This window comes from Cuculus canorus, chromosome 1 (assembly GCF_017976375.1).
Source record: "Cuculus canorus isolate bCucCan1 chromosome 1, bCucCan1.pri, whole genome shotgun sequence".
Classification (NCBI taxonomy): domain Eukaryota; kingdom Metazoa; phylum Chordata; class Aves; order Cuculiformes; family Cuculidae; genus Cuculus; species Cuculus canorus.
This window is the reverse complement of record NC_071401.1, coordinates 96,404,068-96,430,075: the sequence shown is the minus strand read 5'-3', so window position 1 is coordinate 96,430,075 and position 26,008 is coordinate 96,404,068. Positions and strand designations below refer to the sequence as shown.

At 41.9% G+C, this 26,008-nt stretch overlaps 1 protein-coding gene across 1 annotated transcript in view; it reads left to right on the top strand.

The window, feature by feature from the left end:
- Nucleotides 1-1,664: 1,664 nt before the first annotated feature.
- Nucleotides 1,665-26,008, top strand: part of KCNE2 (potassium voltage-gated channel subfamily E regulatory subunit 2) — a 109,662-nt gene continuing 85,318 nt past the window's right edge. Inside the window, exons 1-3 of the mRNA XM_054059559.1 lie at nucleotides 1,665-1,981; nucleotides 2,361-2,478; nucleotides 3,604-3,763. The gene's annotated coding sequence lies outside the window, so the exon portion shown is untranslated. The remainder of the gene's footprint in view (nucleotides 1,982-2,360; nucleotides 2,479-3,603; nucleotides 3,764-26,008) is intronic.

Genomic DNA, 26,008 nt, shown 5'->3' with positions numbered 1-26,008 from the left:
AAGAAAGATGGAGGAAATTTTCTGGATTACTGCAAAAGGAATATATGGCAGCACAAGTGGCTGAAAATAAAGAGACACAGATTTGATCAGTATAGCCCAGCAAGTAATGGAGATCTGTTTTCACAAAGTATGTACGGACCACAACTGCTGTGACCATCAGACTCAGCATGGGAGATAGTGAGAGTTAAAGATAAGGAGAACATTTCAGTTTAATCTCTGTTGCTTTGCGTACAAGCATATGCAATATAGTCTGTATTTACACAGGCTGCTTGGGCATACTCCTCTCCTCCAGGACTCAACTTCCTGGATGAACTGGAGCCATGCACAGATGGAGACTGGTGTTGGCTGCAGCTCTGCTTGGAGAGTTGTTGAAAAGGGAAGATGCATAGTCAGTGACACAGAGGGTATGAAGCAAAGTAAAAACAGTCTAGGTCTGGGCAGTTGAACATAGGCTTGGCACTACAGATTCTTTCCCTGCCTCTTGGAGGAAGTGGCCAAGATTGACAATGTGATGTAGGTTTTGGCTGGAGAAAAGTTACACTGGAGCAGTTCTACGTTATCTGGGCTCAAAGTCCCCTGGTGCTTATGCTCTTGGTAACAGAAGCCAGCATCATCCTTCCCTCATTCCTGCATCACAGTGTTGAACAGAAGGCCCATGGTATGCTTAGCTCCCCTCTGCAGCCTGCAGAAGGAGGGACAGACAGACAGAGACAGAGTGCTCACAGGAGGGAAGTCTTGGCATATTGGGCAAACTTCACCAAAACACACTGGAAGCAGAGTTTGTAGTTTAGTCATTCTGCAGCTACTCAATTGACACTCTGGGCCATGGTAGGTAAACTGCGTCTTGTGGAAGCAGCAAGCCACAGGCACACCAAGTCCTTTGTATGTGTGGATAAGCGCAAACATATCTAGTGTTTGTTTCCTGTCCGTTTTTCTCTTGTATAGATGTCCTTTCACTACTGTTCACTTTCTAATACGAACATAGATCTGGAATGAAAGTCTTTGTGAATATGTGGAAAGCTCACTCACTATTCAGCCCTCTGTGACTGAATAGCAACCTAGAAGCTATTCCCAAATCAGTCAAAAGCCTTCCTCCTCAACAGTGCTGACCAGATAAACCCTGTGGTCATCATCTTGAGTTTGGAGAGGACAAAACCCCATACAAGTCTCTGTGGGAGAGGAGAAGTAAAAAGCACCTTATTTATGTAACATTTTCTCCGTGTCCTAGTATCCTAGATATCAGTGTTTTGACTAACTGGGAACATTCTGGAGCCCTCCACCTCAGAAGAGGACTCAAAGGTGCCAGAGTAGAGCAAGTCAGCTAAGTTATACAAGCTGAGGGAGAAAAGTTGAGGGATAGAGGAGATGATTGGTTTTGTTTTCAAGCTCATAGTTCAATAAGATTAAACCTGAACAATGTTTTTGCTGCTCTATTGCTGTGATAAACACTGGAAACTGCTCTTGCTTATAGAATACTTGGAAACTACTTTGTTGTTGAAGTGCTTCAGAGCCTTCTTTTATTATTTACGCTTTGCAAGTGGAACGTGGGCAGCTGAGAAAGATCAGGGAGGCCTGAATTTCTCAAGGTTATTCTGATTTGTTTAGTCCCCTGTTTTATATACACTGGGGACTGATAGCATTTCCCTTCCCTTTTTGGTTATTTTCTATTCCTTCATCAAATCTTAGGAGTCTTTGCCATTGTGTCCTACGGGCAGCCTCCTGCCGAGAGTCTGTTTATTGTGTTTGTGTCATTATTTACAAGACTAGTGTTTACTTAGTGTGTCTAAGGCCTGATTTATACTTCCAACTAATGTAAATTTACACCCCAATCTTGTTTAATCTCCCCCTGCTGGGCTCACACACTTGACTGCACAGTCACAGAACAGATTTCTTCCTGTTAGATCACATTAGGTTCTCCAATTTTAGAGCTCTACCTTATTCAACACTTTCTAACTGCAGACTCAGAGACCTGGCTAGATAGGTAGGTGCCAAGCTACTTGATACTATGATTTTGAAATAATTTTGTGTATAATTCTGGGTTTGTGCAATAACATGTTGAGTACAAGCTCTCTTATAAGTCTCTGCTAATCAAGAGACACAGCAATGTGATTTAGCATAATTTGAGGAGCAACAGAGGGCATTATACATGTGAAAAAGCAATGGTTGGTGACTTCACAGGAGATAATGTAACTTGGGAGCTTCATCTGAATACTTCTTTCCTTACTGTGGTTCTAAGGCTGGCTGCTTTGCCTGAACAATACAGACAGAACTGCCGTTACAGTATTTATGTCTCATTTCTCAAGGTGAACTGGGAAGAACAGGAAATAATAATGCTTCTTTATTATGAATTGCTTTTGCAGATCCTCACTGTTAGGAGCATGCCTCAGCACAGTCTATAGAACATCTTTGGCACATCATTGGTGATTGCTTCATGCATACTTACAAAGCACTTAGACATCTTTCAAGGAAAGGCGAGAGGTATGCATTGTATTATTTTTAAAATGTGGCAAATATGCTGCTCCTAGTACTGCACACAGCCTGTGATAGGCCTTCAGAGTCCATGCACTCAAAGCAGGCTATAACAGACAGTAATAAGCAGTTCTCAGAAGCTTTGAAAACCAGTTAAGTAGAGCAGAGCACTGGCCTCCACACGTGTGAACATTGGTAGAGTGCTACCAGGGTCGCTCACCTCCACTATTTGCAGCGCTGGCACCTTGAAAGGAAATCTCGGGCTATTTCTCTTGATTCCTTCCTTCACATTATTTGGAAATCCCTTCTCAGTCATTGGGAAAGTGCTTATAATGAATAACTTTCTCTGAGCACAAGTATTATCAATACCTGGGGCAACAGCACCACTCATGACGCTAAGTTGGGGAGCGAAGGTGAGCCTTCAGTTTCTCTAACTTTTGGGCTGTGGGAGACCTGATCCAAGGGCTGCCTATACTTGGCTAATGAACGAGGTGTCTTACCTCTTTGGCTATGTGATAACTCCAGGCATCCTGATGGCTCTGCACTCTGTGTTGAAATAGCAGTTGGCCTGTGGTCCTACATCAAGGCTGAGGTCTCCCAGCCAGTTCTGTGCTACTGATCCCTGGCCCAGGGAATATGTTATGCACAGCAGAACAGCCTTCAAGAGCAAGTGAGACAGTGCTCAACAGTCATTCAAGCTCCCCTTTTTCTGACCCTGCTGATATTTTCCACCATAAGGGAGTCTTCATATACATGACCATCCGTGAGCTACTGAAAAGGGCTAATCTGACTGAAAAATTGACCTAGAGATGCAATCAGAGGGAGATCTGAATTCAGGCCGTTCCCTGAACTCTCTGCTTGGTTGTTAGGGCTGACAGAAGAGGATGGGAAGTTGACACTGCAGGGAAAACAGGCGACTTGTAGCAGCAGGATTTACATAACATTGCTCAAAAGGGGTGTCTGTTTTGGTTTATTGTGAAACAGTGACCTAATCCCTTCCCAATACTGTCACTTGTCTGGACACCAAAATAAAATCTCTAAGAGGTAAGTTCTAGCTCAACCAGGTGGGCCAATGCTGTGAAAATCACTGTGTTTCTGTGGTAATTGATGTCAAACCTCACTCTGCTTTCTTAGAGGCATCGTTCCCAGTGGGTTCATGTGTGATTCACGAGCAGAGAACCAGCAGCTGACTGAGGACAGATTTCCTCTCATCTCATGGAAGGGGCTTGCAAGGAAGAGATGACTTCTTCCCATGGTGGATAGAGGAAGATGCTCTGGTTTGAGGTGATTCAAGGTGAAGTGCTTGAGAATTTTCCATCTTTTGCCAAGCAGGTTGTAAAAGGACTCTAGCAGTCCACATTTATCTGGTAGTCTGAAAAGTGACTTCTGATACATTAACTTGTAGATAAATGCAAATATTCATCTGGACTGATCTTGCCTTCTTTTTTACCTTGGTTTACATTTTTAGGAACAAAACAAATTTAAGTCCTTTAAACAAACAAGCAAAAATGTAATCCTCTGCAAAGTAAGAGTTTTCGTATAAAGCTTTTATGCTTAATAACAATGAACTAAGAAGATTTTTAGAGGTTGTGAAATCAATGTTTTCTGTGCTTACTTATTCATTTAGATGAAGTAAACGGTAAAAAAGTGCTTGGGTAATGAATGGTAAGTTATTCATGACTTTTCTGAAGAAGAAATAACAATGTGCCTTCTGTGAATATTAAGTAATAGTAACCTTGGGGGGACGGGTTGGGCTGTATGAGTCACAACACAGGTTTTGAATTATTGATGTTCTACAACTGTCAGACTGTACAAGTTTGCACTGTGCATCTTAGTCCCTTCAAGGTAGGTGGAATAGATCTCTGCAGATCCATATATGTTTCCACAATAAGATGCTATAGCGGCACATGGAGGAATCTGTAGTTGTGCTGATTTTGAACTACCTCTTTGCAGGGTGCTGCCTCTCTTGCATAACAGCATGTAGCCATACTTTTCCCAGGGGCTGTTCAGGCACAATTTGTGTGCTGCAGCCCAGTACATTTCCATAAGATTCTTCCCATGTGCCTATTTTAAACACTCTGTGATTGCTTTAGGAATGTGGTTACATTAGTTGTTTTTCAGAGCCGAGTTTGAGGAAGGTAATGCTGATGGTAAACAAATCTCTGCCCTATAACATCTTGGTACCTTCAATCTAAAAAATCAGAAAGCATGAAGATTGGGTCACAAGGCATTCAGAAGTTGTTAAGAAGAATTATTAAAATGCTTGTCTGTTGTCCATTCTAGCTGCTTGCACGTATGCAGTGTGATGTGGTTTCAGGTTATATGCTCATGTGCTGTATTTTCTGTGAGACGATGGCCCCTTTAGTGTGCTGTCTGGCTGGTACTCCTCGACTGAGTAGCAAGTCATTATTACTAGCACATTCTCAGCATTCAGCGTGTGGTCTCAGCCCTTATATACTGCAAACTCTCTAAATCCTGCAGAGACCCCACTCTTATTGATTTCCTCAGTTCTACTTTAATTTAATTTATGCCCCTATACAGTATGCAAGCACTAGAGATAAAATTCACCCTTCTATCATGAGTGCAAAAGCTTATGCATTGTTGAATGCTTCCTTGCAAGCTGTCTGAAGGGAAGTTGATGGGAATTACAGTGGTCAATAGATCTTGGACTACTGGGGAGCTTCATCCCTGTGTTCTATGGATAGTAGTAATGGGCAGGCACTTCAAGTTTTTCGCTCTCATTAGGAGGACCAGCAGGATGACTGTACCACAGTGACAGAGGAGATTGTGTTGAGGTCCTTGCCTGCATTTTGGAGGAAGCTCAGGGAAGTGTCACCAGGCTAAAGGATTTCAGGCTTCATCAGAAGACCTCTGCGTATATATGCTACACAAGCTACACTCATTTGGGTGGCTCCCTGTGCATATAGTTATAATCACCACAGACAAATCATAGGCGTGTGGGGAACCAAAGTCAGTGGCTGTTTCTTATGTAAGGATGTGACAATACTCTTGGAAGCAGTGGGAAAAGGGGACCTGTTTCACAACCTTGACACTGACTGGGAGTAGGACAGAAAATCTCTTGCCTGTGTGGTCTCTTCTTTTAAAAGAAATGTTGCATGCTTTCTTGCTGATGCCACTTGAAGCACTGTGGTGACGAAGGTCCTAGTGAGTGTTTTGGCCCTGTAGTCAGTGGTCAGTGCTCCAATTCCGTCCACTGCATGTTAAATCCTGCAGCAGAGACACTCCTGCTGCAAGGCCATGTGCTGAACACCAGCTTCAGGGCATGGAGGCAGAGACGGGTAGAGAGGGAAAGCAGAGGCAGTTGTCACCCTACTGTCCTTGCGCAGCGATGTATATACGTGAACAACTGTCTCATAGATGTGGTACCATTTAATCCTAATTGTCATGATAGGCCTACATTTAGGGTTTAGCATGAGGTGATATACGAAATAATGTGTAACTACTATTAGACACAGATTAAGATGAGAATATATGATGGTTAAATAGCTATTGCAGGCAGTGCACGTTAGCATAGAATTAAGTATGTTAAACAGAGGTTTGATGATCAGGAAATACTGAAAGTGTGGAGAGGAGGCAATCGAGCACAGCCAAAATGTCAGCAGAAATTCTCTGCTAGTCAGCCAGCTGATAAACATATTTTTAATGTTATTTAGAGTGAGACAAGATCATATGATCATATCAAATTATCATATCTAAGCTAATATATTTTATTAATTAAAATTAATTAAAATTACTGTTATCTGTTACTGTGAAAGACTGATCTTGTCAACTGTTGTGGCTTTTAGAGTCATGCCAGGCATGTCCAGGCAATGGAGGAGTTGGAAATGACGTGGATAGCAGCTCCGGCCTCCCTGGCCGCCTGGGACAGGAGCCTGCTGGAGCTACCTAGCCCTTCAGGGTGGCAACGAGCAGCCTCTCCCACTGAGCTATAGCCGCCCAACTCCTCATATGGCCCCTCTCATCCCCTTTGCAGCAAACGGCGTAGCTGCTTTGTGGGGCCCAGCCAGAATGTCTGGACGATGGCTGAGAGCAGGGAGGGACAGGGCTGAGCCCTGAGCACTGGTGACGTTTCCCACTGCAGTGAGCTTTACTGTCCCCTGCCCCTAGAGTGCTGGGATCAGCTTGTAGGGTTACAGGAAGAGGGAGAGACACAGTATCTTGCTTTGGAGCAGTTCCCCTGCTCCTCTGTGCTCATTCAGCATGAGCCATGATGGTGCAGAGAGAGGCAGAAATGCAGGAAGGAGCATTGCCATGCTCCTATTGTGCCCTGCATGCACTGTCATGGCTCTGCTGTGTCTAGCAAGTCACCTCTGGACTTACTCCATGCCTGACACAAGTGGTAATTAAAATGCCACGTTGCTATGTCTTGTGTGCAAAACTGCAACAGGCAGAGAAGCTCTTCCCATCCACTTTCCTCCTCAGCCATGTTGCCAGCTGTGGGGAAACAGAATGGAGTCTTCCAAAGAAGGCCATTGTTCAAAGTGCCTTTGGAGATAACCTGAGAGGGAACTGTGGTCAGCACTCTCTGCCATCAAGCAGGGCTGGAAACAGCTGCTAAGAGTTTGGACACTCAAATACATTGATAGTCTGCTTAAAATAGAGTGACGGGTAGTTTATGGCAATCCTGCAGTCTCTTGGGATACTCCAATGAAGCAAATGGTTTGATGCAAATAAAAACAAACAGGTCAGGGAGAAAGTTTTCAAGCATAAAATACCAGGGCCAGAAATATCAACTGAAAAATGTGAATGTACACACTCTTTCTTTTTTTTATTTTTTTTATTTTTGTAGTGTGAAGTCTATACCAAATTATCCTTGATGGTTGTAAACCATTTTCTCAGCTCCCACACAGCAGTCTGTCTTCATTTGCTGCTGTGTTTTGTTTAGATTCAGATTCAAAGCTCTTATGGACTACCAGCTTTATGCATTTATAAAGTTCCATATATGTCTTGAGAGCTTAATAATATTAAGTAAAAAGCAGGTGGTTTTGGCTGAAATGATCCAAAATGTATAATTCTGTGCCCTGTAAGGTGCTTGATTAAGTATTTATTTGATTTGGGCATTCAGTTGCATGTGAAATCAGATGCCAAAGATCCAGATGAGCTCTCTAACTGGAAGTAAGCCATGTTGTGAAGATCTTTACATTCTTATTGAGCTGTTAGTGCTCTCTGAAGGGCTAGTGTTTCCCAGATATCCATGGTACAAGCCTGGAATTTTCAATAAAAGTACGGAAATAAAAGTTCAGATGAAAGTGACTGCTTTTCTTTTTTGAGGTAAATGACGGTTGTTGATAAACTGGGTCAGTTGAAAAGTATCTGGAGGTGGGATTCATTTTATTGAACTTTAGATGTCTAGGGGTAGGAATCTACATCAGAGCCGCTCCCCTGAGGTCTTTCTTGTCCTAACTTAGATACCTGCTTGAGGTTGGGATGAATCATGCCCTGCAAAGCACCTCAGTTGGCTGAATACAAAGTAAGCCTAGCTTAGTGGTTGGTGACTGCACTAGAGCAAGCCCACATTTGGGCTAGATTAATCCTGACTTGGAGGTTTTTGTGCACAACAAGAAGTTGATGAATATTGTGAAGGAAAAAAATCTGTTTCGTTTTTACTTTCACAGCACGATGAAGCAGATTGCAGCTCTGGGAAATGCACTACCCTAGTTTTTCTAGCATGCTTTTGCTTTTCTGTGGCTGGTACTTCTGGAAATGACACTAGGGAGAACTGTGCAAGGTAAAACTAATTTTCCAGTCTTGCATTCAAGAGTATCAAAAAACCTGTCAGGGGGCATATCTTCATGGGCAGGTACAGGCTAACTTCTACCCAGAAGTCAAATAGCTACCTTAATATACTTGGCTATGAAGCCATCCTGAAGCATGCAGAAGACCTCAGGTCTGTCTCTACATGTCTACATAGGCATGAAGCATGATCTGAAGCAGTTGTCGAAAACAGGACAAGAATCCCCTGTTTCTGTGATTGTGAAAGGTCTAGATCCAGCTTCTTTGAGATTTGTATGCAGGTTACGCACAGTAAGATACTAGATAATGATAAGGTCCCTTGATGTAGCCCAAGGAGCTATACCACAGGACATGTTTCAGGGATGGAGGAGTAAAAGAGTATTTAGGGATGAAAGGGCTATGGAAAGAGCAAAAAGCACTCCTGGAGAAGCTGTCATTATTCTTAATAGCTGTGACATTAGAGGGTAGCCAGAGTCAGAGCAGTCCAGTAGGTACAAAGCCAGCATCAAGCTCCCAGTCTCACTCAGCTGGCATGCCACTGTTCTTGGGAAAAACAAGTGGGGAGCTAAGCATAGAGCACTCTGGGACACTCCTGGCAGTGTGTCCATGGCACAAAATCACTGCTGTGTGATCTAGCTAACAGCAGTGACCGTTCACAGTCTGCCCACACAACCATGCTTTTAATCGCTACGTGACCTGGCAGCGCAGAGCTTTCACATGACTGAGAGATGAACTATGGCCTCAGAAGATGCAGAGCAGAATATAGCATGTGATATTGAGCTGTTTATAGCAAGGTGTTACTAGTTGCCTTGAAGCAAAATCTTTGCTCTGTAGTAAGTTCCTTGCACAGTGAAATGGGAGGAAAAAAATAGATGCTAAGAAATAGCATGATGCTAAGAAATAACGGCTGAGATATTCTCTGATTGCAAAACAGAGGATCTACAGTCACTGACAATCACTGTACACATGAGAAAAAGCAAGCCAACATACAGAAACAGTCAAGTGTGTCATCATGAGAAAAAGCAGAACTGACAGAAGGGGGAGACTTAGTAACTGTGAGCAAGAAAATGTCCTGCTGTCATTTGTTTCTACTTTTTTTTTCCTGGGAAACAGGACTCGTGGGCTTACTTTGTAAATAGGATCTCACCAAAGAATCTTTGTGATGTTGTCATTAGTTTTTTCCTCTTTCCATAAACAAGCCAAATTGCAACTAGCTCTAATGGTATGGTAGAATGGGCATTTAGGGAAAAAAAGACAAGATGCTTGAAGAGAAAAACCTTGGAAATATGATTTGTGGCCCAGTTCTTATTTAGATCCGGATGTAGGATAGGATATATCCATATTTGGCTCAAACTCTTGACATGAGACTTAGAAGAGAAAAAAAGGGGCCCCATCTGAACTAAGGACCTGAGAAAACTTAGGATCCAGGCATATCCACATGAGACTTTCCAAGATAAATTAACAGTGGGCCAATTTGTAGATGTTCAGCTGGACTTAGATTTACAGAGCAAGATGTGAAAGGAGGCTATGAACACTTCACACAGCTGTGGAATTTGCCAGGGAAACCGAACCTTCATTTGTAGCAACTCACCAGGAAAGAAAGCAGACAAAAAACTGGAATTCAGTCGCTAGGAGCCCTATTAGTCAAGACTTGCGTCTAGTAGGCATCAAAGACAAAAAGCAATTGTGGCTTGGTCTATGATATTTTTCAGCTCCTGGAAACATTATTAAAATTGATTTAGAAAACAAGAGGATAATGCAGAAATCCAGGGAGGCAGTTCAGCTAATTGCTGGTGTGGTGATCAAGAAAAACTGGCTAGAAGAGGCTTGTTATAACTTGAAGGTTGGCCAAGAGAGAGAACCACAGTTGCCTAGTGAAAGTTCCTTGGAACCAAGCTACTGAAATGCAGTAAAGGTGGCCTGCATGCTTTTGGTTTGGATCTGGAAGTGGTGCAAGAACAGTAGATGATTGTCTTCTGAAAAGGCAATAAAACTATTAAATGCTCAACAGCTATGGACAGCAGTTCTAACATAGCTCTTCTTAGCCTTGTTAACAATCCAAGAGATCACTGTTCTTCAAGGCCTTGAGTTCCTGCCTGCATCTTGGACTTCGAGAGACAGCACAGTCTGTGAGAAAGAGGGGCAAGTTCCCTCGTAAAGCTTTAGGTTGGGCTTTTATTAACCTGTTATTCACCTTGGCATTTTTTTTTTCTTTTTGTTGGCACACAGATGAAACACATAAGATTTGGGGGATGAAAAAGTCCTGAAAGCTCTGGTTTCTCCCAGGGTATGCAGTTTATTTCTGCACATAATTGAAAATTGACTGTGACACCTTCAGTATCTGTCAGATGCCAGTGAAGACATTGACAATTAGCAAAATTTCTCATGTAGTAGCTAACACACTGGTCATCACCACAGCTGATATTAGAACTAGGAACCTCATGCTCTAGAGAAGCAACCCCACCACTGCATGATGTATGAATCCAGGGAAAGCTTCTTTCTAAACTTGGCAGCGCTCAGCTCACAGATTAACTCCAGCTATTTTCCCACTTTCAGAAATTCTGATGTAACTAGATGTTCTTGTAGGAAGTGGGAGGTCTAGACAAATGAAAGATTTTAGGCACTCCTATTTGGGGAGTACCCGAGGGAAGGACTGTTTGAATAAATTTTTTCTACAGTGCCTAAAATAAAGGGGCTCTGGTCCATAGTGTTAAGGGAATAGAAACAATAACAACAGCAGTAGTTTTTCCCTTTTCAGAGGGGGCTCCTTACAGGATGGACAAAGAGTGCAGTAGGCTGGGATTTGACCTAAGAGAGACTTCTAAAACTTTTTTTGAGTTCTGGGTGGATGGACCCTTTTTGACATATGTATATGACTCACGCTTTATCAATGTGACCAGTGAGGAGGAATGTGAGAGTAGGCTCTGTGTTTGCATATAGGCAGATAGGTTTCCATTGAAGATGGAGAGTTGAATGTGTGCACCTAATCATGGAATTTGAAGTACCAAAAATACATCCTGTAAGTTATGAGTACTTAGTGCCCACACAACACGGTGTTGATATCCAAACCTTTTCTGTACCTAGTGGTTTTCTCCATGTGACAGGCGGAAGCTATCCTTTTCCAAGGACTGTCACAGCCCTGGCTTTGTACAAATGCTACAACTTCAGAGGATGCCTACATTTCATGGGCATTTACTGAGGTATGAAGGTGTTAACTGATATAAGAGCTGACCATTCAGTGTTTCCAGCCCAGCTTGGCTCCACTCTGGTGGATTTGAGGCACATAGAGAGAGAGAGAGAATTCAGCTTTTAGAATCTTTCTTTTTATTCAAATAGAATTGCACAGAAAAGTATGTGAGTGCTTTCAGGTCAAGTGTTCTCTTCCTCCTCAGTAATGAAGATGGCAGAGTGGGCAATGCAGTGTTTCCTTCCTTTAGCCTGTTAGCTGCACAAACTACTGTGGAAGCTGCTCTCTGCTGAATTTCACTCGAGAGGCAGCTGCTTTTCACATCATGGAGTCACCAGGAGCAGCCGCTGTCAAAGTAAGCTGGACCTATTGGGGTTACAAGTTGCTTTTGACATGTTGTTCTGATCACCTCCCCTTGCATCGGAGTTCCTAGTTAATGGCTGTATAAACATCTTGCTTCCAAATCCCATCTTCTGGTAGGTAGTAATTTTTTGGTTGGTACTGTGGGCTAATGCTAAGACAAGTTGCTTACATAAGATGTTGGAAAGGTCACTGGTGCCTTCAGCAAAGAAAAGTTGCTGTACCCTGATCCTTGCTGTTTTATCCTGCAGTTTGTTCAGCTCTGATTCCACTGACTTGTCTTTTTTTTTTTTTCCTGATTGTTCTGTCACTGAATTGTGCAATTAATGTCTTTAATATAGCAATCATAACGTGAGGCAGTAACAGAGACGCTCTGGCAACCAAAACAAGTGAAGACCCCTGTAAGATTGATGTTCTTGTTCTTTCTCCCATGGTAAAATGTCAGTATTTTAGAAGAGAAAATGTTTTCAGCTGTGCACAGAAGGGTTTTTATTTAAGTGACCACAATTTCAGAGTTTCCATTGTGTTCTCATTCTCCCTGTCTCCTTCTTTATGAACAGGCTAGTATCATTTATTTAAAATTCTCCCTGTTTTCATTGGAATGTAGTTAATTGACTTGGAAGGAGTATAATCTCTTGAAGAAAAACATGCTTACCATGTAAATAGCTCCTTCTCAAAAGGTTTGCAGAAAAGCAGACTATGTACAAATTCTTAGAATGCTCCATTGTGCCAAACACTGTTGAATTTGCTTGAATTGGTCAAATCTTGGCATCAAAATATGACATTTTATGATTATTTATGTTGTTTATTAACTAATGCATAGCTGTAATAGTCTAATTACTACTGCTCTTAGTATGGTCATATAGGCTGTTCACAGCAATAGTACAAACCACATGCAATTTGGCTGGTTTCAAGTTTAAGCAGGGAAGTATAAATTACTGGGTTTCATGCAAAACTGTTTGGCCCATGAACCTTTCATCAAATCTGCAAGAATAACTTATTTGTTTTTGGTTCCCCCCCCTCCCCGTCTCCCTACACACACCCCTATATTATGGAGAAGCTTAAATGAATGTTGTGGGTTTTGTTATGTAACTTCAGGTCAGTGGCTAAAAATCAGGCATATGATAGGTTTCCGTGTTATTGACTGACCAAAACCATTGTCTTAGAGTATATATAGGCAAAGCAGTGCACCTCACTACTGTGGCCCATCTTTCTGGAAATGATGAAAAAGTCCTTGATGCCACATACTTTCAGACTCGGAACCAGCTCTGCTGGGCACCCGAAATGGGCCACAGGTACATTAAGTTTACTCTAAACGTCTAAATTCAAAATTTAGCTCCACTGCTATAATAAGTTGCCTCAGGGGCAGCTGAAGTCCATGTACATCTGCCTGATGAAAAAGCAGCTAGCCCCTTTTCTGAGTGTTATAGCAGTAATACTGTTTTGACAGGGCCAAAGCAACGAGTCCCTTTCTCATGCCCAGCCTCCCTAAAGACCGTAAGCTTGATGCTCTCAGTCTGTGTTACCTGCTGTGCTCTTGCTCTGACAAAGTGCCCAGGAAACACTCTGTACTATGTCACCCATCACAGGAAGGTAGATTGAGAGTACCCATCTTATTTTAGGCTCCCTGCATTCATCCCTGCTGTGGGACGTTAGGATCCAGTTCCCTCTCCTGCCTAACAGATCCATATCACAGGTGGGCCAGGGGAGCATTCACTGCAGCCCCTCTGGAGCCTTGTCTGGGGAACAGCATCAGCAAAAACAACTGAAGTTGCAGGAAGGATGCGGGAACAGTGTGGGTTTGTATGGCTGTGGAACCAGATAAACTAAGAGTCATGCCAGCTCCGTGCTGGCATCAAGCTACTGGAACCTGTATCAGTCCTACAAAGTATTTCTACTTGTTCAATTAGAGCTGTGTTGGCAGTAAGTAGGTCTGCTTTTCATTTGAGTGTGCAAGATAGGTGCAGTCCCATGCTCAGTGGTGGCAAAGGTCTGGGACTGGCAATAATTTATACCCTCTTGGCTTGGTCAGAGGTAAAAAGTAGTTGCATGCTGCGTTTGACTGTACGGACATGCCTTGTAACTCCCTAGCCCAGACATAAGGCAGTACTTACGAAAGAGGAGCCTGTCTGCCAGTGGCGATACTATTTTACACTGAACAGGAAGACCAAATACAGGCAGGTTGTACAGGTGTCTATACCAGCAATCTGGGCAGGAGTGATGAGAGGACAAAACCACTCGGCTGTGTCCTTTGTTGGCCTTGCAAAGTTTATGCAAGATACTGCAGCTGCTGCTACCCAGGGAAGAGTCTGGGTGTCTGAGACTGTGATGATCATGCCAGCAAGAATCACTGTTCCTAGTTGTCTTCCTTGGAAGCCAGCAGGACCAACAAACCCTGAATTTTCAGTCTTCATGACCTGATTCTCCCTCTAGCACTGCCTCTTTGTCTGCCTCCTTGTGTCCTCTGTTCCCTCCTTGTGCTCCTTAGTTTTGGAGCAGTAAAAGTTTTTCCTACCTTATGGAGAAGCCTTTACCTGACTTTGGGATGAAGGGGACTTTTCTGAAAACTGCTGATGGCATGTGAGTCCTGGAGAGGGACATACCCATGTTCTTGGCATTTCTCTTGACTGGCTGAGCAGCTGTGCTTTATGACTCTTGCTTTAAGGTGTGCCGTTCTCATGCCTCACTGAAGGAATGGAGACCCATGTATCTTGGATGCTGTGAGTTCTCCATGTGAATCCAGCATATAAAAGTTGGGCATGGCCTCATGAAGTGTGTTAATGCCCTGGAAAGCCTCTCTAACGTTAAAGTATGTTGGGCAAAGGCAGGTCAGGGAAAGAAATTCACGGTGCTGGAGTTATTAGGCTTTGACAGGTACATGGTTGTTCCAGGTTTTTATCCCTGTTTCATCAGATTAGGTTTACTCTACCATAATTTTGTTACTTTTAAGCAGCAGCATAGCCTCAGGGAATAGGTGACTCAGAAGGGGACTTTTGTTGAAATATATGGTTGAGAGGGGGGAAAGAGAGCACTGTGCTTCAGTTCTCACAGATCAGGAATGTGTTTAGATGAATTCTGCAGCCCCACTATCCAAAAGTACACAAAAAAACATGTTATATTCACACACAGAATTACTGGTTTGGTGCCGTTAGGGAGGCAGTCAGGGAGTGGCTGGACTGAGAAGGGCTTTTTGTTCTCATTTTGTCTTTGGCAAATGCTCTACCACTCGACTCCAGCAGCGTTTGAAAAGGAATTGAGATTCTCCGCTGAAAGGTGCAGTGCGCTGGGGCACTTCAGCCCCTTCTGCATGCATGAAGCTGGTGCGCTGCTCTGTGGGCCTATCTGTGTTATAGGCAGAATACCAGTGCTTTCTGCATGTAATGATGGTCTTGAAAAAGAAGAGGTGCAACCACAAAAAGACTTCTTTATTTTTTTTTTCCAAGCAACAACATCTCTAAAAAAAAGAATGTTTAACCAGCTCAAGAAAATACAAATTAAGTCTATATATTCTCAGTCCATTGCCGGGACTGCCATTACCATCCATCAGCCGGGATAAGGGTAGACTTTGTTTATAATTGAGTCAGTATTCAGTGACAATTCCCTCTAATTTGTTTGAAATACTTTTCAGATTTTGATTCTTCACAATTGCTCAGCAAAGGGAAAAATAAGAGAGTGAATATGTTTTCAGATACCTGGTGGTATTTGGGAGCTTGGAAGAAATAGAAAGCTGTTGTAAATGCATCAGGCAGGTAAGCAACACATTGTTTCAGAAGCAGTCTCTCCCACTGTTTTCCAACAACCATGGGTCAAGCCATCCCAACCTCCTATGCCAGAATTTTCAAGCTCTTCCAGTCTGTAGACCACTACGACTTCTCAGGTGAAGTGCTGATTTGCAAGTGTTGCACAGGTAGTGTAAAATGCCCTTTTACAGATCCCCTTAGAGGCAAGGAAGAATGCTTCTGTCCATAGACAAACCTTTCAATGGGTCTGCAAGCCACAGTTTGAAAAATGCTACCTGTAACACACCTGCACCAGAAGCTGTCAGAGCACAATGTGTGACTGAACACCATCAGGTCTGGCCAAATAGACCATCGACACTTGATTTCTCCCATAGTGGGGATTGGGTATGGTAAAAGCACCCAGATCATACTGAAAAAAGGACAGCCTTTTCTGGTACAGAAGAATAGAAAAGCCAAATTCCTGCTTTCTGTGGAGAAAATTACTTAATGATCTCAAGCCTAATGACTGGGAGCAGTTGTTGTAGGTACACTTTGAAGGCACCCTTTCCTTGTCACCCCAGTCCTAGCATGAACAGGACACTATAAGCATGGGCTGAAAAGACAGAGGGGAGAGCTTGAGAAAGAAATGTAAGCAGAAATGGCAGAAGAGAAGAGAGACAGATTTAGGGTGTTAAGGCTGTATATTTTATTACAGAGCAGTGGGAAACAGGACTGTGGAGAAAACAGGGATAGCTGTGCTAGCCAGGTTGTTATGGGGACTGTAAGGTTGCTGTGAAGGAAGAGCTTGGGAGAGCTCCTGGGACCTGAATTTGTGTTCAGCAACATGTTCAACATTATTTATTATGAGCATTGCAGGCATGCCCTGGAGCCTTAGGATGGGACCAGGACTCCACTGTGCTGGCTGCTTCCTTCCCTAACAAATCATGCAGGCAGCCTTTTCTATTGTACTAACTGTACCTCTCTCTCCTTCAAAGCCCAGCATCTATGTGAATAATTTCTACTGTAACTAATATTTTATTATTATGTATTTGGAAGAAGACAAACTGAAAAAAACCCCACCAATATCTCAATTTTTTTTTTCTCTTAATGAACTACTGAGAATTTGAATAAAGTTTGCTACCCATGTACCACAAAGCATGGGAATCTGTGCTGTCTGACGAATTTACTGAATAATTTCTTGTGTAGGTTTGTAATGCTGGTTCAAGCATATTGGGGAGCTACGCTGCTATAGGAGGAAGAGGAGGTCAGACAGGAGGAAGAAGGACAGTGCAGCCAGGCAACGGCCAGCAAGGCCTTAAATTTTCAGGAAAGAAGGGATGTTAGCATGGGTTCAGCTCCATCCTTAGACTACTAAATCCTTGCTTTTTAAACAGCAGACTGTTACTAGACTGTGATAAAGTACTTATGGTTTTTGCTTGGCAGCTAATTGGAATGTGAAGGAAAGTTCACAGCTATGATTTAGAGCTCATTGCATGTTCTGGAACTTCCTAACTGCTCCACCTGGTCTTTCTTCCTCCCTGGGAGTCACTACTGCTCAGAGATGGACCATCATCAGCCTCTTGCGGGAAAGGGATGAACTGAAGCAAGGGTAATGCAGGACAGGTAGGGGAGAATACTTTATTTGTCCTTGTCCAATGCTAAGGAAAGCAGGTCAGTGCTGCCAACATCCTTCCCAATTACTTTTTTTGGTAAATATGGGGGGTGTAGGCAGATTTGTTGCCTTTTCTGAGAAGTTAAGTCATGGAATCAGGCAAAGGATGATTGGACTCCTGAAAACATTTTCAGCTCTTATCCACCATGTGAACAGAATTCCCCATATTTGTTGAGTTGAGACGACATGGCAAATTAGCGTAAAACTGCTCTGCTGGCTGTTCCTCTCTAAGAGCTCGCCCTTGATCAGGAAGGATACCAGACTAGCCAGTTTATTCTGATTTATGGTACACACCAGTCGCTGCGAAGTCCTTGCAAGAGGAAGTGTCTACTCTGCAGCTTACAGTGGGAGCTGAAGTCTGAGAACAAGACAGGTGGATGATAGCGAGCAGCAATGGAGAAAACCTGAAACCACAAGACTTCCCAGCTTTGATGGTCCTCAGGAAGTGATGAGAGAAATTAGTGAAATAAAATTAATTGAGGGCCATAATAAATAAAAAAAACCAAAAAGCCTAACCCTCTCTCTTAGCTCAGAAGGTGTAGATTTGTGGAGATTGGAGGTACGATATACGTTTCTCTTGTTCTGGTAGTTCTCCCTAGATGAATGCTGTTGGATGCTGTCCAGTGCAGGGCATCAGACTAGATGGACATGTGCTTTAAACTGTTAGGGGCTTTTCTTAGGTTTATCCATAATCCAAGTTTTCTGCTGTTCAGTTCTGCACCAAATCTTTATTACTCATTAAAATATTCTAGGTAGAAAAGCCTGTTAAAGACACTTATTTTTCTTGATAATCATAATTATAATACTTATAATAACCATAATAATAATTATCACAGTGCCAAAACTCTGAGGGTTCAGTGGCAGTCAGTTCCTGTTTTATTAGTCTACATGCAAGCATATAGCATCCACATGGACTGAAAAAAACCAAAAAGAGAACCTGCAATATTGTCCCTGGTGTGCAGTAGAAATTACGTTTGATGCCAGCATTGTGGGACTGGAAATAACTTCCCCTAGAAACTGTCCTTGAGGTAGCTGGGAGCGGAAGAAAATATCAGTTGTCTTGCAAAATTGCATGGTTTCTATGAGGACCCCAAGATCACTGTCGTCTCCCAATGCTTTCCTGTGGAGAGGCTCTCTCTTGTAATTCTTGTGGGCCCTGGCATGACATTGAAGGATGGCTCACAGCAGAGTATGCCATGCAGAGCTGCTGCAGGTGGTCACAGTGGTTGATGAGCAGGTGCTGGGGCACGTGCCTGGGCACCGGAGGGCTGCAGTAGTGCCAACCAATGCATTGCTCCACAGGAGTTAATTTTCTAAGCAGAGCAGGTAGCCAGCCAGACAGGTGGAGAAGCAGCAAATTAGCAATTGCTTTGCTGTCTGTGCCTATGCCAGAGTCCTGTGAAGGCGAGTTAGGAGCTGGATTATATTAAGTGTGGTTCCTGCTGGAGGACAGAAGAGGGAGAGAGGGATAGGACTCCCAAACCCCTCCCCTGGCAATGTTGGATCTCATCCCCTTGGCAGTAGCAAGAGCTGACTTGGAGATACAGGACTCTCCTGTCTTTACCAGTTTAATTGATCAACACTCATGCCCACAGCCTGAGAACTTATCCATTCTCTCCCACAGGAAAGTCATAGATCCTTCTGGTTCTTTTGAACAAGAACAACTAAGTCTCCATTACTTGTTGATGCAACATTAAATTTCACTTCCCATGCTGGGAATCCTGGAGCATTTGATGCGCAGGTGGGTGTCTCTATAGCGCAGATGGAGCCTGAGGACAACTTATGGAATCTGCAAGCAGAAATTTCCAGACGTAGGTTAGCAGGTCTCTCTTGTGAAACTCGGGACCTCCCGCAGGTCCCAAGGTGCTGATCATGAAGGCTTCATGGGACCCCCACAAAAGAAATCTCATGACTCTATAATCAGGAAGGTGGTGCTGGCATATGGAGACATAGGTTCCCTCATGATGAAATCCCTCTTCTGCTGCAGACTGTTTGCTAGCTGGAGAGAAGCTGAAGTGGTACAAGTGAGAATTGAGTCCTCTGTGCCTTCCAGAGACTCTGTGCCCTGACTCTGCCAGGCTGGCGGGCAAGCCTATCAAGCTGAGTGTGTCCTCAAGGGCTTTGCTGAACCTGTGCTTGGACTTATGCAGCAGGTTAAAAAAATGCCACATGCACAAGTGCTTTGTGAAGCAGAGGCCTAGATGCCACAAACAGATCCATCAGGATATGTTTTTCTTGCTAGCGATGTGCTTTGTCATGAACTTTTAAAGCTTCTTAATTTCTTTAATAGGCCTAATGCAATGGGTCAGACTCTGCTCTTGAAACACATACGTGACTCCCCTGAAAGCTGATGGGAGGTATATACAAGTTTAGTAGCTGGCCTGTCCTATAAAGTCAGCTCCTTCATATCCGGCTAGTCAAGTATTTTATTTTCTCTTTCTGATTGGTTTGAAAACTACAAGCCAGCTTAACTTCACTCACAAAATACTGTCCCCAAATTATGATTTGTAATAATCTAGATTTATTTCATTTAATCTTTAAATTTATATCAAACCGGAGGAGGGTAGCTAAAAACCAAACGTTTTTCTGAGACAATAACAAGGACATCATTATGATAATTGCAACATAATTTACTCCATCAATCACAAAATTTTGTGGGTTTTCTCTTTTTTCTAAAAAAAAAGAGAGAAGGATAAATGGTTAGAAAGACATGCAAAACCAAAACAAACAAACAAACAAACAAAAACCCTCATGAATTTTTAGCCAAATGTTTGTCTGTTGTTAATTATAAGAATCTGGATTTGCTGGCTGACTTATGGCTATCTTTCCACAGAGAATAGCAAACCATATGCCCCTTAACTAGTACTAACCTGCCAAAGTTATGTTTTTTGCTGAAAGCGATCTGGAGTGGATAGCACACTCACTGCATCTGTTTTGCAGATTAAGAGAGAGGAATACAAAGAAAACTATTGTACTCCTGCTCTTTTATTGGCGTGTCATACAATAGCCTGAAGGAATATCACAATAGTCAGAAACTGAGATGAAAGTGATGAGAACCTGGTAAGACTATTTCTGTTAAGTAAGTGTGCAAATTATAAGCCTGTTAAAGCAGGTACATATGTCTGGAAAACAGGAGACTCTTCTTTTAGCCTTTTCTGCAGCCTGATTTTGTATCTTGATGAAATTCCTGCAAAATGCTATAGATACACATATAATTGAATGTATGGTAAGTTCTAATGCTTATATTTGTTCTCCCTAACAGGGCAAACCCACATTTTTTTATAAATGTTGTTACTTTACTAGGTCAACTGCATTGTATAAGGCTATAGGCTTGACTTTTCATCTATAACACTATTCTTGAAAGAAATACTCCTTCACTAAGAAATATGTCTTTGTCTGTTAAATTTCTCCAAAGGGGAAATTGCAATGACACTTAAAAAAAAAAAAAAATCTCTGTTAACGTCATTGTAAAAAACTGGTTCTAGGCATCATCAGTTCACGGCAAGCCAAAGAAAATAGTCCTGGAAGCTAAGCTGGCAACATTATCCATGTAAATGATATTCCCTCACATGTCCATCGGACAGCAGAACTCTGCTTATCTAAACAGTGGGATCTGCAGCACTGAGTGTGGGTCCTCACTCTTACACAGGAGCAGCCTTATTTTACACAAGCTGCCTTACACAACCATCTCTTCTGATAAAGAAGCTCTTCATTTCTATGTAGGTTCTTTTGGTCCAGGATCCTACATTTAGGTCACAGTGATTCTGTTAACCCAAATTTCAGCCACTCAGTAACATTTTACTAAAAACTGAATTCCATTCTTGACTAGTGGTCAGTCCTGTTTTGAAGGCAACCAGTGCTAGCCTGCTTTTAGGCTTTTTTGAATGACTCTTCTATCCTCCCATGTAGGTTAGGGGAGCACTTACAGACTTGTGTGCTTTCAGCACTCGGGGACACAGTTCAACTCCTGGTAATGTGCATGGCTGGATAGATTTTTCAAGTTTGTATGAGTAAAAGCAGGGTGAAAGCTAAATTTTCCCTGAACAGGATTCAAGCAAAAAACTACTCTTTGTCTATAGATGTTTTCTTTATTTTAGTTCCATTTTTCCAAGATAAAATAAAATGCATAAATTTATGTGCTTGAGCACAAGGCAACAGAATAAAAGTTTTTCCACTTCAGTCCCTTCTTGCTCTTCATTGAGACCACAAGAGGACTGGAGATACAGTTTTTGAGAAACTCTTTTAATTCCAGTGAAGAGATGCTTTACTGTTACTTGTCTGTGTGTGGCAGATCTGAAGGGCGTGCTGTCTACAGCAAGTACCCATGCATTTCTGTAGGAGCATCTCACAACTGTTACTAAGTTGCAGAGGAACAACCTGCCTTTCTCACACTGTTTTCTCCTGGACTGTGCAGGGCAATGAGAAATTCTTCTAATAATTCTACATAAAGTGACCACTGTCCCATGAGTCCCAACTCCCAACAGCCAAGTGCCTGGAGCAAAGGAATACCTGTCCTCATCTGATTTGCTGCATCAACCTCTCAGCCTTCTCATGTGGTGTCTCTTAACCTCTCTCCTCTTGTGTTTCATAATCACACTCTTATAATTCCCTCTTTCCTGTGAACAACGTGTTTTGTTTTCAAGAATGGTATTGCAGGGCAAGGGTTATTTTTGCTGTTGTTGTCGTCACTGTTATCTGGTGAGCATCCTCTCCCCAGTCAGGGAGTAATGTCTCGCTTATAAACACAGACACTTCACCAAACATAACAAGAAGCCTCTTGTCCAAGAGAGTTAATAAGTAAAAGCAACGCAAGAAACTCCAAGTGGCAACTGGAGCAACTGGTCAAGGCAGCTCAAGGTTGAGCTAAGATAATATTGAACAATATTAAAGGTTGATGACCTTGAATCTGTTGGTTGCTCTTATAGCCTGATTTAAGCAGACATGCAACCCTTTCCTGTGCTTATAAGCTCACAAACTCTTATGTTAGTTTACCTGTTATTAAGACGTCATCATACTTACAAGCTCCCACTGGCATAAACCCACTTCAGAAGATTCCCATTGTTATGATAAGCATGAACTCAATGTGCCAGGTGCCTAAACTCTGTCATGCCTTAATTGAGGAATTTTTAGCTCAAAAGAGATTGGAATTAGGCCTGATTTTATTTTTTTCTTTTAAACTAGAATTTCATACACTAATCCATGCTGGACAATTACAATGCTCTGCCTGAGGGCCTGGGCAAGCCCAAAGAAAGGAACAGAGTAGGACTGTAAAGCAGTAGGGAGGTGGTAGAGTGAGGAGGGTGGCTTGTGCCATCCCAGCATTTACTCAACTCCCACAGTCTAATAGGAATAATTTAATTTCCTTCTCACCCTAAGAGAAACAATGAGAAACTTTGATATGTTTGTGGTAAAGTACTTTTCAAAGACAGGCACGTACAAGGACATTAAGGAATGTTTCTGCTCTGCAAAAAAAAAAAAAAAAGGGAATTGTGGAGAGACACAAACAAGTGGTTATTTGACCTACTAAACAGAGGAGGAATTGTTTCTCTGAGCCATCTTTTTCTTTTTTTTTTTCTTTTGTGTGTGTGTGTGTGTAGTTTCTTTGGTGTCTAATAATACCTTGCAGTAATTTGCACTAATTTAAAAGACTCCTTTAATAGCCTGCCCATTTCCATGAAATATTGAATTTAATGTCTGGACACCGGCTTCAGAAGGCACTAGTGAGAATGGGTAGTTTGTGTTAATACCTAAGTCTGATCTCCTTAGAAAACCAGAATAAAACCCCCCCTAAAAAAATGAAGTCACCGCCTGCGGCAGAGCAGTTACAGCCAAGGTGATCTACCAGTGTAGAATCAGGCCTGATATAAACAGTGTTCTACTGTTTATGAATTAACCATGCTTCTTTGTCAGGTGTTTCTCTTATTCTTAGTTTCTAGCATAATTTTTCTTAGCTGTAAACTGATAGCTATAATAATTTTAAGAAAATTTAAAGATACTTTATAGACTAGGGTGACACTTACAGAATGCTTTGTAAATGTAAGATACATCTTGAATTTTCTCCTCTGAGAAAAAAAAAGCTTACTCCAAGAAATTTGCAAAATTGCAAAATTGAAGTTTGTCCTGCTTTTGCAAAATGTCCCATTTGTTTTGACTACGAGCCAGACTGCATCAGTTTCTCCTTGAAAATATTTTACAGTAACAGTTCATATTCTAAATAATTACAGAGAAGTATTTTCAAACACTTTCTGAGGATGGGGGAAGAGCATGTTTAAAAATGTGATTTTTTTTTAATTGAATCAACTGATTCAATTTATTCTGATTCATACTCATCACAGATCTGCTTTATTTTGTCTTGTAGACTGCAAATAACCCTTCTATCTAAATACTAGTTCAGCAGGATACATACATATATATCTGGCTATAAGCATGTGACAATTTCCGGTGTAGTTACTCATGTGCTGAAATGTCAGCTAATTTTTAAAGTATTTTTAAACTCAGTCTTTATAATTATAGAACCCGAACAGTTAAACCATATAAAGATGATAGAACTGTGATATTCTTTATGGCAGTCATGAAGAATATGTCACTCTGTTACAAACGGAGTTAGCCAATTAATAAGTAAATTAAGCAATATATAATTTGGGCCAACCTGACCTTCATCATCTTGATTTTCTAACTTCTATGCATGAATTTATGAGCTCTTTAGGACAGAAGAAGCAGGACTTGTCTTCTAAGACTGGACTTGAGTACCAGATGGCCTTCCTTGAAGGCTCTGTATACATCTCACATCTTCCACTCCACATTGATTATTATTTTAAATGGGGATTGCTCCCATCTAGATTATTTTAGTTTCAGTAAAAAAAAAAATAGCAACTAATTCTCATATGAGACTAGAAAGCTATTAGATTAATTTATTTTCTTTTGTCAGGGGTTAGAATTTTGCTTCTCAGACTACACATTTTGCAACTTTTGTGACTTCTTTAAGATTTAAGCAATTTGCACCTTGCACCGTGAATTGTCTACTGAAAAAAAGAACTGGCTGTGAACAAAAGTGGTATGAGTGTAAGTCTGTATGAGGGATGAGTATCAGTCTTGCTCTGTATGAACTTGCTTGAGTCAAAATAATTTGCCTTATGCCAAGCCTGAAGTGCGTTGAATACTACATTTACACGCTGGCTCGGCCACTGTTTGGAGACTGAAACTTAATTCAACTTTTGTACTATGAGTGCTTTTCATTAGCATTATTTCTCCCAAGGCCGAAGCTACTGCATCACAGGCTATATCACTAGTACATTTTGTTCTTCATCTGTCCATGAGGGAACAAATGCATTCCAGCAGCATCCTGAGCCAGCTGATCATGTATGGTTGTAGTTAGCACCACTCACCCCGCATGGCAATTCCCCTCCCAGCTCCCCTTCCCTCCTCCAAGTTCCCTCCAGTCACTTTGATGCCTGGCTACCTGACACAAAGTACACTGGCTAAGTTAATTGAAGTAACTTCAATGGCATTATCCTAGCTAAAAAATTGGTTTGCAAAACATAATCTCTTACAGAGGGTCAGAGAAATGCTTAGAAGAGGTGAAAGATTTTTATATGTGCCTAGGGGGAAAACCAGAAGGAAACATAAAAGGATCGTTTAGTTTTACACAAAATAATGAACTCAATTTAACCTGTCACTTAGAAGTACGGTTGTAATCATGTATTGAATTAGGTAACGTGCAGTGCAAAGAAAAACTCGTAATGCCTGGCCTCATAAAGCCCAGAAAGGCTGTAGGCAGAGGGATTCCAGTTTCACTTTGAGAGACATGGATCCTGCAGACACCTCATTGCCTTGTATTATACAATTGTCCAGAGACAGATGCTTGAAGACAAACATTGTGCCGCAGGGGGATAAGGAATACACTGTCACATGATATCTTCATCTGCCTTAACCCCTGGGCCATAGCTACAAGGTCAGAGCTTTCTGGCATGTTTTGCACAGTTTTTCAGACTGGTTGTTTTTTGTTTTATTTTGTTTTGGTTTGGTTTTGTGGTTTTTTTTGGTTGTGGTTTTTTTTTTTTTTCTGTATTCTCACCAGTTTTATCATATAAACCATTTCAAAACCAAAAAATAAACCAGAGGAACTGTAGCTAAGAGCCATTAGAAAGACCAATTATGACCAGTTAAAATGATGTTTCATCACCTGAAAGGTAGCTGAGTCCCCACAGAAGTAAGGCTCTGCTTAGTGCAGTACTGAGGAGTGCCACTGATGGTTAAGCACCATACCATGCTTATGTATGTGTTTGTGTGTGTATGCATGTTTTTTTTTAAACACAGGAGGTAAGCAATCTCACAGCCTGCAGAGAACCAGAGAAGAGAACAAAGATACCTTTCTGCAATGTGAGTAAGAAGGACATAATGGTGTGAGGAGTATTACTTTACGAATAACACAGGCACAAATGGACAGAATTAAAATTAAAATAAAAAAAAGAATAGGTTACTTTGTGCGTAATTGTGTTTCTACAGCTGCAGCTTGAGTCACAGGAGATGTATCTTCTTGTGTTAAAGAGGACAGTAGTTTAAGCCTGAATACAGGGAGGAACTAATTCCATTTCAGCACAAGTAGCCTACGGCACACATTTTATTATTTCTGTTAGTGCAAAAGTATAGCTGTATTGTATGTGCCCTGCCTCTCCTGAGGACTAAAAGATGCCTCTCACACAGTAGAGATAAAATCTGTATGAACTATATCTGAAAGAACAGGGGAAGACCACTGAAGGATGTGCTAGTGTGTGATTAACAACAGAAGAACCTCTGAGAGGCATGGTGTTTGTTAGCGGTAGGCTGCAGTTTCTCAGCAAGACTACC